Source organism: Hirundo rustica, chromosome 3 (genome assembly GCF_015227805.2).
Source record: "Hirundo rustica isolate bHirRus1 chromosome 3, bHirRus1.pri.v3, whole genome shotgun sequence".
Classification (NCBI taxonomy): Eukaryota; Metazoa; Chordata; class Aves; order Passeriformes; family Hirundinidae; genus Hirundo; species Hirundo rustica.
In genome coordinates this window covers 40,620,416-40,632,671 of record NC_053452.1, presented here as the reverse complement: position 1 = coordinate 40,632,671, position 12,256 = coordinate 40,620,416, and the positions used below count along the sequence as shown (strand labels likewise).

At 43.0% G+C, this 12,256-nt stretch overlaps 1 long non-coding RNA gene across 1 annotated transcript in view; it reads left to right on the top strand.

Annotated features, from left to right (window-relative positions):
- The window catches only part of LOC120750466 (uncharacterized), a 30,415-nt gene continuing 18,159 nt past the window's right edge, over positions 1-12,256 (top strand). The window contains exon 1 of the long non-coding RNA XR_005700003.1: positions 1-97. This is a non-coding gene — a long non-coding RNA (uncharacterized LOC120750466). The remainder of the gene's footprint in view (positions 98-12,256) is intronic.

Here is a 12,256-nt window from a genome sequence, read left to right as displayed (position 1 = left end):
CCTGGATCTCACCCAGCTGCAGGACCAAGGCAGCAAATGGATGTGCTGTGAGTTAGGAGCCACTTCCAGAGAAAGAAGCTGGATCCCAGTGATAACAGTAAGTTGAGTATATAGATGATGCAATGGGGTCTTTCAGTCCTTTTTAATTTTATTGAAAGAGCTATTACAGGTTAAGGTTGAAGGGCATTATTTTAGAGCAATACTTTTTTTCCCTTCTTTGCAACATGTAATGAAAGATTGAGAGTTCTGGAACGTCTTAAAGATTTTTTGGCTTGTTTTTATTTTTTTATAAATCAAAACTACATAAAAAAATGCAGTCTGTGTTTTGTAGTCAGCTGTCTTGAGTTAATGACTGTCCTGGTTTTGGTTGAGATAGAGTTATTTTCTTCTCAGTACAGGGCTGTGTTTTGATTCAGCATGAGAATAATGTTGATAACACACTGAAAGCTTTTGTTTTTGGGTTTTTTTTGCTAAGTCATGTTCATCCTAAAAACTTTTTTTGTGTCTCATGTTCTGCCAGTGAGGAGACCCACAAAAGGAAAACTGGGAAGGAACATGGCTGGGATAGGTGATCTGAACTGGTCAAAGGGATGTTTTCATACCCTAAACCATCATGCCCACTATATAAACTAGAGAAGTTACCCAGAAGGAGAGCTGATCTGGATTTGGGGATGGAGTCTGGCATCAGTCAGTGGGCGTGAGCAATCGCTTTGTGCATCACTTGTTTGGTTTTGTTATCATTATTCCTTTTTAATTTTTTTTATTTTATTATTATTATTATTATTTTAGTTATTTAACTCTTCCTTTATCGACCTCCAAGTTCTACTGTTGACTGTCCTCCCCACTGCAGTGGTGTGGGCAGGGAGAGTGGTGAGTGAGTGGCTGCTGTGGTGTTTAATTGCCAGCTGGACTGCAGTGACAATAGGTCATTCTTATTGTGAGGGCTCAAGTTTGGGGTGGAAGTGTTAGGTGTGATAAAAACTCTATTAAGAATTACTTCTATATGCCAAATTAATTTCGCTTTTTAGTTAAATTACCTGTTCAGTGAGGGTCAACTGATGTTCAGCTCTCAGGACTCTGACTAAAAGGAATGGAACGCTTCCATTATTTTTCCTGTCACCATCACAGTTCTGAGTGCTGAGCTGAGTAAAAGCTGAGCTTTGCATGAAAAGGGGGGAAAAAAGCTTCCTAATTAAACATCAAAAATAAATTAGCACCGAAGCTGTTACCTTCTTATTAATTAGCACAGGAGAGAGCAAATTGTAGTAAATTCTGGTATTCCAAATTTATTTTTTTTTTAACATTCTCTTGGCTGCCAGAGTTTCACCCGCCAGCACGGTCCCAAGAGCCGGGCAGGTGCGTCACGCAGTGAGGGGCTGGGAAATGAATCACAGCGCTTGCTTTGCCAGGGAGTTTTCAGAACAGCAAAACCCGGGTGGGAACAGCACTAAGCGACCGAATTTTGAATGCTTAAATTAAAACTAACACAGGCCGTTTAGGACTAGGACAGAAACAGGAGCGAATAAAAGCAAAACTCCGCCGAAAAGGCCGTCGGTGCGTGAAGCACCTGAGAGCAGCTGTCAGGGGAATAGGTGGCGGGCGGGGCTGTCCCGGGGCGGGGCTGTGCCGCTCCCCTGGCACGCAGAACCCCGCGCACCCACCGGGGCCGCTCCTCCTGGGGTCACCGCGGCCGGCAAACAGGTAATGTCCTCCGCAAGAACCTGGGGCTTTCGTCTTCTCGCTGGTTGTTTGTTCATTTGTTTTGTTTTGGTGAGTCGTTTTTGTTTGTTTCAACATAACCCATGTAGTAATTAGCTCTGTTCTCTGGGAGCATTTTATTTGCTTAGTGCCTGGGATGTGAAGATACGTGAGGGTATTTTGTACTGCTCACTGTATTCAACCACGTGGCCTATGGAAAATAGAGATTTTTCAATTCAGAGTGGTCACTGAGCTTCTTTAGCTTTGAGGAGAAGGTCCAGTCATTTTAACAGATGCTCGGAAAATACAGTCCTCCCTGTGTTTTTTTCTGCTGCAGCAACCAATATTGTAACTTCTCATATAGTTCCTGAGGGTGAGCTAAACCTCTCTCCCTTCTCACCCTCACCCCAGAAGTGCAAAGTTTCAAAGCAAACAGAAAAAGAGCCAACAGTTAAATAAATCTTCTTGTGAGGCTGTTGAGTGGGGCTATGTGTCACTGGGATTTATTCTTTTACCACCATGCGAAGTGCTGAACAGATCTTGAGCGTGAATTTAAAGCCTCTAACCAAGTGGTCTGCCTTACACATCCACGTGCCTTCCCCATACCAGTCTGCAGTGCCTGTAATCTCTTCTAGGGGCAGGCACAAACGCTCTGCACAGCCATCATTGAACAGGAACGCAGATGCCCTGGCGTTAAGTGCTTGTTATGAGGATATTTTGTACTGTTCACTCTGTTCAACCGTGTGGCCTATGGAAAATGGAGATTTTTCAATTCATAGTGGTCACTGAACTTCTTTACCTTTGAGGAAAATGTGTATAGACTTGACTCAGGTAATTTTAGGGTAGAAATAATTTGGCTTGGCAATTGTATCTGAAGGATAATGCACAGGATGTCATTAGCAAGCAATTCCTTTAAATTACAACTACATGGAAAAACATGAATCTATTGTTTTCAATTTCATGGCTTCTTATTTTTTTTTCCAGTGAGGCTGCAAAAAGGCTCAGTCAAAATGGGAAATAATCTGACCCAGATACTCTTAATGACCACCATGATATCTTTAATTTAAACTAGCAATATTGCAGGATGCAATTACTGTGAAACACCAAATATTAAATTCGTATTGATGCTTACAGTGCCTTTTGGACTGATTTTTGGTTCCTGGCATGTTGGGAAAGTTTACTGTGCAAAATATGTTATTCACATGCCTATTGGTAACCTTGTTATGAGTCATACTGACAGTCTACTGCTGGGGCGTCTTCTTTTTTCTTTTTCTGGAGCTCATATGGAATGTGTGCTGCTATATTGCTTCTCTCAGATATCTGATATAAAAATCTTTCAATTTGTGGGTTATTTGGAATATGCAAGTTATGCCTAAGAGTTTAATGAGATTTCTGAAAGAGTAAACCAATGGCCTATAGGCTTAAGTGTGGTGATCAGGAATCTCTACCTCCACTGGCAAGATATTTTCAAAATGCTGGAAGCCAGAGGAACATACATTGAGAATGTATAGCTGTATAGAGAAACTATAGACTGGGACAAAAAAGAAAGAAAAACGCATTATCTAAGGCTGTTCTGAAGTGTCAATAGAACCATGGATTACAAAAAGTTATCTGCCAAATGGTGCTTTCACCAGAATGAGAAACTGGAGTGTATCATGTTAAAAATCCTAATCATACATTTCTTGAGTTTGAAGAGCTGTTTTTTTTTGGTTTTTTTTTTAGGGGAAATTTTTTCCATGATTTTTTTTTTTTCTTTTTGATGAATTTGAAAAGAAATTTGAAGGCAATAGCTGCATCACTAACCTCTGGTGGATGAATACGGATTGTAAGCAGAACAAAAGGAGCTCAACAAACTGCAGCCACCCTGTGCCACCACTGGCTGATCCCCAGCTGTGGCAAAGCCCCCGTCTTGGCTCAGTTGCCTGAGCTGCTTAACATGCCTGCCTTCCAAACCATCACACCCTGTGAGCTGGAAACCTTTCCTCACCCGGTTTGCTTCGATTGAAACAACGAGGGAGAGCTTCCACGAGGGGCGGAGTCAAGGGATGCAAATGAGATGTTTTGCTATAAACCTCGAGGGGAGTTAGAGCGGGGGGCTTAAACCATTTCTGGTTAGAAACAAATGAATAGAAATGAGGTGGTGTTAGTAGCCATGCAGGAGCCTGTTTCTGTCATCTCTTGGATGGGGTCACGTGAAAAATGGGATTTCATTGCAGCTGACACAGACAAACGTGTCTGCATTGACTGGTTTAGTTGTTTTCAGGGGAAACAGCCAGTCGTGGAGTGATCCTTGCTCTCACTGTTGCCTGGGTACAGCTAAGCAGCTAAGGGGTCCAGCTTTGCTTGAGAAACAAGCAGAGTGGGTCACTAAGGCCTCTTGGGGGTTTTTTGTTTTTTTTTTCAAGAAAAGAAACCACTTTGTTTACAAGAATGTATCTGAAGGTCTTTGGTGTTTATATCTCATTCATAAACCTGTAATTTATCCTCAGTTAATACACCAACAAAGTTCATAAAATAACCTCTGTTTTGATTCTCTGAATGGTTCACCATGCTTTGTGGCTGTTTTGTTCAAAAATAAAGGAGGGGAGGGGGGAAGTGAGCATATTCTAGGTACAAAGGGAGAAGATAAAAGCATCAGTCTGTTTCTGTACCTCCTATGTAATATTGCCATAGTAACGAGGAGCTGACTGTGGCTGTTCATCACTGAATGCCGAGGTAAAGCAGACACTCTTATTCAAAGGAATATTAGTAAAATACAGATTTTTAGGCTGCCAATAAAGAATTAGGAAAAAAATATCTGCCTCACTTAGCACACTCTGAAAGCTAATAATAAAGTGCCACTTTGAAAGAAGACAGGGCAATTAAGGCATTTAGCAAACATCTATAATGCTGTAAATCAGAGTGTTTTATCTTCCACACAAAGCCACGCTGAGGTGTGATGTGCAGTCACAGATGATATATTTTGACATGAAATGTGCATGAGATGAGCAGCTCTCTCTTTCCTTCTGCCTAATACATTTCTGGCATGGCAGTTGGCTGTGGCTATTGCCAAATATTTGTACTGCAGCATTGACTGGCTATGGTCTAATCCAGATTAAAGTATAAGTGGGTAAAGTATTTTATGTATTTAGAGCTGCATGATGTCTCCTAGATCCCGGTGCTCTTTTTTAATTATAAAGCCACTTCAAGAGAGAAATAGATCTGTTCCAGGTGTGTGCATCAAAAATATCTATATTTTGGAAATTTCAGTGAAAAGAGGAATAGTTCAATTGCTCTCAGGAAAAATTTGGGAAGGATAAAAATGTGCACTGATTTCGGTGCACAATTACTAACATAACTTAATGCTACTATTGTAACTTCTTTGTGCTTTACAGCACGAATTTGACATTTAAGTTGTTGCATTTCTATGTCCAATAGCAGCCTTTTTTTCTGAGTCTTCTGTATTTGATAAAATGATAGATTAATAGGAGTTTTACTCTGTGCACACTCTCAAATGTCTTATTAAATTGAAAGTTGCAGGTTCTGGTTTTCTTTTCTGAAGGCTTTTTCAGCCTGAAGGGTGTTTAAAATGAGGGCTTGAAGCATGGAGCAGAACCTTGTTAGCAGCCACGGCTGCCTTCTGGGATCAGGAGGTCAGAAATGGCAGCAGGAACTGATTTTCCTACATCACCAGTGTTCTCTGCCAGCCCCTCACGCCTCTGGTCAGAGTTCCAACAAGAACAAGTGCTCAAGGCAACAGCTCTGGGGAAAAGTGATGTGTGCTCAGATGGCTGGGGAAATGATACAGATTCAGGTCAGAGCCAGGCTGAAGGGATGGAAATGCTCAACCAGGAGGAGCAATAGCTGGAGGCTGCCACTGTTGGAGCTTGCAGAAGAGGAGACTGAGCTGAGAATGCTGGCAAATCCCTGTGAATTGCTCAAGAAAATGGATGCCCCAGCTCTTCCCATGATTGACTCAGGTAGCTCCACAGACAGAGCCATTTGATTCACTCAGCTCTGTACTGGCAGGAGGAAGGCTGGCATTCACTTTTTCCTCTTTGAAAAAAGTGCATGAGAATGTCACAGGCACCTGCACACCATGGTTGTGGGGCCAATCTCACTGGAGCTAGGTATGAAGTAGTTCATCCATCCCCCTTTATTTATATGCTCATACAGCCTTTTTTATAGTGATTTCAACATCACTCACTGCTCAGGTTTTGCTCTTCCTTGTGCAGCCTGGTTGTATTTCTGGAAGTTTGTTATGCTGTACTGTGATGGGTTTTACGACAGCTTCCTGCAGTGGCCACTGGAAAATGCCAGAACCTGCCTAATTATGCAGCCTGTTGGGCTGCACGTTGACATGTTCTGGTTGATGTTGACCGTGTTGCCTGGTAAGAGGCTGGCAAACCCAAGCTTTCACCTCCTGAGCATACTAATGGGGTCTTTCTTGTGTTTCATCTGCCAGGGAGCCTGTGTGTGGGAAGGGAGGAAATAGAGATCATGTAATTTGGTCTCTTTCCACAGTTTGAACAGTTGCCTGAATGGTATTTTTATTGTTTGGCCATGGGTAGTAAACACTTTTTTTTTTTTTTTTTTTTTTTTTTTTTTTTTTTTTTTTTTTTTTTTTTTCCTTCCCTTCCCTGTGAAACTGTGTTTTATCTGACTTGTGGAGCTTGAGTTTCAAAAACACTTCTTAGGGTTTCAAGGACAGCTTTGTGTGTGTGAGAAACTGTGTATTCATGAGGAGGTAGGAAACAAGGATTTGGAAGGGGGAAAATTTTTTTGTGGATTAGTCTCTTTGACAGACTGCTATAGGTAAAATAAAAAGCTGATAGTTTCAGGAACAAATGAAGTGCAGAATTCCTCTGTACCTGGTTCATGTCCTTGTCTTAGGGAAGAGTTATTGCATCGTGGGCATCCTCTTTGCCTTGTGTAGTAGGCTCAGAAGAGAAGTTAAAAATTCTCCCTCAGTGTCCTTGAGAGCCTGGTTGTTATGCTGCTCTCCTGGAAGTTGAGGGGATGTGGGTGTGAACTCCTTCACACAGAGGGCGTGAGTACAGTGACCACTACTTGTGGCTACGCCAAGTTTGCCACTTTGTGGGAGAGTATTCACCATCAGAGAGATAAGTGAAATGTTTCTGCTTGTAAAAGATCACAGCTCTTATAGATAGTAACAAATTAATAGCTAATTCACTACAAAAATGTTGAATGCAACATCTGAGTGCAGATTTGCGAAACATTTTTCTTGGGTACTTCTTTGTTACTTTAGGGGTTTTTATTTCCTCCCAACCTCTGCAGCCAGGGTATGGAAAAAGTCTGTGCTCCTGTGAGAGGGCACATCTTCAGCCAGCCCTAAGCCCCAGGCTCTGCTGGATTTTGGTTTCTGGCTTGGACTTGCGAATGCTGTTCTGTGAGCTGAATACCTCAGCAGGATGGGGCGGTGCCAAGTGTTGCCTCACTGCAACTACATCCCTCTTCTGACTGCTGTGGATTCAGGCCCCTGTCTTAATTTATATGTGTTGTGATGCAGGTGCTTTTGCACAACAAAAACCTTTTTGTGTGGGGAAAAAGATAAAGTACTGAGGTTGGGACTGTAATGTGTGCTCTCTGTTATGTCTTTGTTTAAATTCTTTAGAAAAAGCAGACACTGCATAATCTAACAGAAGGATGAAGCAATGTTGACACAAGGAAGTGTGTGTTCAACACAGATCTCATGCACAGCCAGCAATTAATCCAGAAGGTGAATGACTAGTTGAGACCATTACCACACAAACAGGCAGATTTGAACTTGGATTTAGTAGTACATTTACAGTGACTTCTCAGCGGTTGTGTTCACTTGGAGTAAGATTTGGGTCACACGTAAGGGAAATGCAGGTGTGCCAAGATGGATCCTTGTGGGTCCCTTCCAACTCAGCATATTCTGTCATATATCATTGATTATTGATCTGCTTAATACTTTTTCTGCTTTTCCTTGTGTACGTGCCAGGATGCTGCACATGTAACTCACTCTTGTGTGAGGCCAGCCTTATATTACTTATGTCATTTCCTCTTCTTTCAACAACCACCTGTTGATTTATTCCTTGCATTTCTCAAGGCTGAATTACCCCTGGCAGGTGCTTCAGGAGGGATGGAAACTTATGGTTCAAGATATACTGCATACAAAGTCTTAAGCTTTGCAATTGGAGAGTTGCATGAGCTGAAAAGGAGTTTTAGACTGTCTTGTATCAGAAAGTTTTCTCATGGTAGTTTAATTACTTCTTTGTTTCTTTCTGCACTTTTGCTGTGCTATCTTCAAGCCCATTTGAGGCTGGATCAGAAATGAATTTCAGCCTTGTGTTGGTAGGGAAGAGGCGAACAGCCACTGACCCACAGCAATGCCTCTCCACCTTGGCTTATCTAGAGATCTGTTCTGTGTTTGCTGTAGACAGAGCTGTGAGCTCAGCTCCGGAGAGCTTGCTGAATTGTCTCAGAGTGGTGCTGCTGGGGAGCTCTCTGTGGAAAAAGGCAAATGGGATGTCACCAGGGAGCTGCTGCAAGATGGAGCAGGGGAAGGGAAGATGGAAAAATGAGGTTGATGTGAAGAGGAGTAGACAGGAGCTTAGGGACATGACAACACAACAACATACTTCAGTCTGTGGCATGGTTCCATTTCTCTCTCACAAATCTTGCAGTGCAGACACAATTCTCAGTAGCCTCTTATCTTGCCTCTAGAGAACACGAGCACCTGCATCATCTGTCAGCCTCGTCCTCTCTGAGGCAGGAGATCCCTGTGCTGTTCACCGCTGCCTCGGGAGTCCGTTCACCTGAAACGACAGCATAATCAGCGCCTTTTCCCCCTGCTGCTTTTGACAGAACTGGAAAGGTTTGCTTTGCTTCTCTGCTCACCATCCTTCGAAGGCTGGATTTGAAAATGAGAGGAGACCTGGCATGGGTGGAATTACTGCTGCTGATTTTGAGTTTCTCTCTTTAGCTCTCTCACCTCCAAAACACTGTCAGTGCCATAAGGTGGCATTGCTGCGGCTCTTCACCCCGGGACATGTTGCTGCCTCATACTTGCAGGGTGAGGGCAGCGAGGTGAGTGCTGAGGTTCCACTCTTCCCCACAGAGTGAGTGCCTGCAGGCCTTTCTGCAGGGTGGGAACCACTGGGATTATGCACGTTTGCTCATGTCCTTGGAAGCAAAGGATTACTTGCAATGAAAGCGGGATTCCTCCCACTGTGAGCAATGTGCCTCCTGAGCAGTGCTTTGGTGTTTAACCAGCGAGATGGATTTTGCAAATAAGCTGGAGGAGGAAGTAGTGACACTTTATGTTTGCATTTTTGTGGTTTGTTTTTGTTGTTCTCTTGTAACAAAACCGAGCTTCTTTTTATATGTCAGTCATTTTTATTAGACTGTGGTTTTGCTTGTTGTCACATCTGCTTCATTTTGCTGCTCATTAGATAAACATTAGATATTCACTGACTTTCAATATCAATCACTGGCATTCTTGAGATTTCATAGCAACAAATTGTACTACAGAGAAAGAGAGGGAGAAACAATGTTTTGCAGGAATAATGTCAGTAATGCCAGGTGTTTCTGTGAGATGGCAACTATTTTCTTTGCAGTTGTCAGTCTCCTGCAAACAAGACAGATGTGGTCAGACTTCATCTCAAATAGCACTTGGTAGGGGTGAGTGAACGTGCATGTTAAGTGTTCTGTGTTGCCTCTTGACCTCTGGTGGGGGAGCTTTGCCAGCTTTGCCACAAGGGCTATGGCTTCTCTGATTTGGATTGAGACGATGCTTTCTGTATGCTGCATTTCATGGAATGGCACTTAGAAACTTGGTGAGCTCAGAAAGGTATCGGGCTTAGTCTGAGTTGGATGCTGAGCATTTGATAGTTAGAATAAACCAAAAACCCCCAACATGCCACAGATGGAATATGCTAAATAACGTAAGAGTTTTCTGTATCTGGTACACAAATATTTTAGTTCCTCGAGCCAGGTCTGAGGTCACAGGTCAGTGCAGGACAACAAGCTGATCTGTTTTATGCTCCTGCCTGCCTGGAATACTTGCCATTTCCTAAAGCTTAGAGGGTCTGACAGATACCCTCTTCTGTCAGGTGGTACAGCTCTTCTAGAGTAGTCTAATTTTAATGAGACAGTAATGAAACATTTTTTAAAACTCTGTGGGTTTTGTTTATTTGTGGCCTTTTTTTGTCCGTACTCATAAGATTTGCTTTGATTCTTTGACATCCCAATAAAATCCTGTGTGTTTTTAAATGTGACAGACACTCAACCAATTGACATAGTTTACTTCTTTGTATCAAAACTTTGAGCAAGTCTTGCATACCTGTGAGCCACCAGAGCTGTTTTTCTGCCTCAGGCCATCCCTCCACACCTCCAGCTGTTGTCCGTGACCTGCAGGTCATGAGCTACAGCCACCTACCTGGTATGGATGTCCCTGATACGCTAATTGCCTCACACATGGAACAAGAAACCTTGCATTTCAGGCAGGATTTATAGATTGTTTATAGCAGCTTTGTGGTTTGCTGGTGCAGTCTGTAGGATTTGGGCCGTCCAATTCTGTCCTGTGCAGCAGAAGTTTGTATCTGCTGAGTATTGTCAGTAAGGATGCACAACTTCCACTCCAGTTTACTGGAGATGTCTGAGAACCAGATGCACGTTCTTGGTATTTAAGTATGTATAGTGTGGATAAATGTGTTATGGCCAGCTATATTCTAGTTTCATTCGTGGCTTCAATTACATATTGGCAGAGACAACCCGAAGGTATCCACTGCCACAATTGCACAGTTTCTCCTTTATGGCACCAATTTATCTTAGTACAGAAGAACCACAGAAGGTGACTATCAAAAGTGGCAAACAGAGGGGATAAATGTCACATCAGTAATTAGTGAGGAAGAGGAAGAAAGTGTGATGAAACAAACCCTAATGGATCAGGTAATGCCACTATGGAAGGCTACCTGGTAACAGACAGCACTGAATTTCAGGACTTCTGATCAAGTAACCAGGAAATCATTCAGTTGCCCAAGGGCTGATACTCCCTTTTTAGTACCCCGGTGCCAAGATAGTTTCTATACTGGTGGAGCACCTTGGTTTAGCTGGTAAGAGAACAGGATCTGAGATCAGTTGTAGTTTGTCTACTGGCATCTTTAATGAATTTTTTATTCTTTGTTTATGTCTGTGTGGGCAAGAGCAAATATTGATTATATAGCTTAAAATGCCGAAGGCAGTCTTAAAAAACCCTCCCATGTACTAAGGGAAACAAGATTTTTGGGTGTGGTGTTTTGCTGTTACTGTGCTGCAGTGCCCATCGTTTTCATCAGCTATGAGGGGAGAGTCTGCAGAGCAAGGCTGGAAAGGAGTCCTTTGGTCGTTTTCAGTACAGAGTATTCCCTTGTGCATCAAAAGGGAGTTCACTCTGGTTAACCTAGACATTGGAGGGATGGTATGGATGGAATTCAGCAGTATATATTTGCATAATGGCATATGAAAATACATGCTATGTCAGAAGACTCCTTCCAAAAAACTTTGGTAGTGACTCTTGTGAGATACTCTCACTATTTTTCTTACAGCTCTAGTGATTACTCCATCAGGGTGCAGTGTGACTGGATTTCAGCTCATGCCATGCTGATAACTGAAAGGGATTTGTCTCTGCTTCAGAAGCCTTTGTGCCACTTGCAGGACAGCACATGCAGCAGTGTGACAGCAGTAACTCTGCAGTGCCAGCGACAGCAATTGTACACAGCCGAAAAGACACCGTGATTCCAAACTGCTTAACAGGGCCTGCTGAGATAGACCAGGGGTAATGGTTGCACGCTGAAGGAGGGTCAATTTAGATTAGATATAGGAGGAATTTTTGAATTTTAATTTTTTTTTTTTACTAAGAGGGTGGTGAAAGACTGGAACAGGTTGCCCAGAGAAGTGGTAGATTGTCACCCTGGTTTTTCTGAGTTTTTTAAAGCCTTTTGATTGTTCATAAGATGGAGTCAGACTTTTTAGCTTCTGTACAATATTAGGAGCAGTTTCTGCCTTTTCTCACACATGTAGCATAAACAAATCCTTTGTTTTTCATTCCCTGTCCTTTGTTTGCATATTTCTAACCTGAAAACAATTGTAACTGAGACTGGTCTGGCCATTCGGCTGGGAGGTGAAAACTCCAGAAGCCAATCCACATCCAGACCCACAAATGTATAAAAAGTGAGAAATAAACAGGCAGAGGGGCTATTGGCCTTGGCTCAGCCTTGGGCTCTCTCAGAGGAACGTCTCTGCCCTGCAAAATCTCTCGTCTCCGTGTGATTGCTTTGCGTGTCCCGATCACAGCAGATGTCCCGCCGCTTCCAAGTCAGGCTGGACAGGGCTCCCTCCGAGCACTCTGGGCTAGTCGAAGATGTCCCTCGTTGCAGTGGGGTTGAATGAAGTGACCTTTAAAGATCCCGCCCGACGCGGACCATTCTGTGATTCCGCAATTCCGCCGGTAGTCTGGATGTACTTTTCTTTCAGAAAGCTGGCCGCTTTTCTCCTCCTCCTGTTACCGTATCTCCGCCCATAGGTCGCTGCTCGGCACATTCTGCAGCTGGAG